General features: G+C 34.1%; 1 long non-coding RNA gene across 1 annotated transcript; it reads left to right on the top strand.

Annotated features, from left to right (window-relative positions):
* Positions 1-849, top strand: LOC111673090 (uncharacterized). Its single transcript, XR_002762071.2, has 3 exons — positions 1-73; positions 263-340; positions 445-849. It is a non-coding gene; the product is annotated as an uncharacterized LOC111673090 (long non-coding RNA).
* Positions 850-1,503: the final 654 nt, after the last annotated feature.

Here is a 1,503-nt window from a genome sequence, read left to right as displayed (position 1 = left end):
CTGCGAGTCTTTGACAAGGAGGGAAATGGTACGGTGATGGGAGCAGAGCTACGTCATGTCCTCACCACACTAGGTAAGACCTCAGATATCGGCTAGTCCTCCTCAAGTAATCACAGCTGACCAGTCTTTTTTCTTATCATGCTTCTAATCTCAGGTAAAATCCCTTCAGGCACTTCTCTCTGCCAGAGAATTCTGCATTAGAGAATCCCTCTTGTTTTGATTGTGCCATAAGATAGTTAAATAATTCTTGTTTGTTTACCAGGTGAAAAAATGACAGAGGAGGAGGTGGAGACTCTTTTAGCAGGACATGAAGATGCCAATGGCTGCATTAACTATGAAGGTAAAACCACAAATATCTAACAGCTAAACAGCAAAAGCCTGTTCCTGCTTTTTTTCTGACATGCTTCAGCTCGTTTCTGATGTTGTGTTTCTCTCTCCTGACAGAACTCGTCCGGATGGTTATGAGCGTTTGAGGAGTTCAGAAACACAATTCCAGCTTCTTTTCTTCTTCCAAAATACTTATGTATTGTTTCTCATCTTGCCCTTCCATCCATGTCGTCCTACCTCCAACAAGTCTGTGTTTTGTTTATTTAGACCTCTTTATTTTATTTCAAAAAGTGCCTTTTCTGTCTAATGTGAAAAGAACCTTTCATCTCATTTTCCACACATTATTCAGCCTCGCAGGCACAATCGACAGTAATATTCCCTCGATGATTTAACTTTTGTCATTTTTTTCAATCAACCCCTGTCAGTCTTGTTGTGTTTTTTTTTTCTTTTTCTTTTGGATGGATATAATAATATGACATGTTAAATTTAACAGTGTTGAATAAAAATCTGGTCTATAAAGTATGTGTTATGTCCTATAAGTCTGTGCTTAAATATCTCTTTATAGATATTACACTTATTCAATCAAACAAAACATTCTATTAGAACTATATCAACATCAAAATAAAAAAGGAAATCTGAAAAATATAAAGAAATATTTGACAAATTATCAAAAAAAATATATTAGAAAATGATACATTGAAGGAAAATATCTGAAAATGATCTGACCAGCAGAGAATAAGATCTGAAAAAAATACTATATTAGGAAAATAGCACCAATATATCTAGAAAATAAATTACTAAAAAATTGGGGAAAATATTGATTGGAAATATTGATAACGTTATTAATACTTTTACTAAAGTACATTTCAGAGGGAAATATTGCATTTATCTGACAGCTTTAGTTACTGTATACTTTGCATTTTAAAATTAATAAACTAATGGTTCCCAACCTTTCTGGCTTGTGACTCTAAAAAGAGTAATACCGTCTGGTTGGGGACCCTTGTCACATTTTTTGTTAGCAGTTCCACCACAGACACATTTCCCCTCTAAACATCTTCTAAACAGTTTGAGGCCCAAAGACATTTAATTATCTGATATGTTAGAACAAAGCAAAGATTAGATAAAAGACACAGACGTGTAGTACAACTTTACTTTTTTCTTCTTTCCCATTAATCA

This window comes from Seriola lalandi, unplaced genomic scaffold (assembly GCF_002814215.2).
Source record: "Seriola lalandi dorsalis isolate HSWRI2012SDOR001 ecotype SW California unplaced genomic scaffold, Sedor1 jcf7180001963262, whole genome shotgun sequence".
In the NCBI taxonomy this organism is placed as follows: Eukaryota; Metazoa; Chordata; class Actinopteri; order Carangiformes; family Carangidae; genus Seriola; species Seriola lalandi.
Note: the sequence above shows the minus strand (reverse complement) of the source record. Positions and strands in the feature narration are given on the sequence as shown.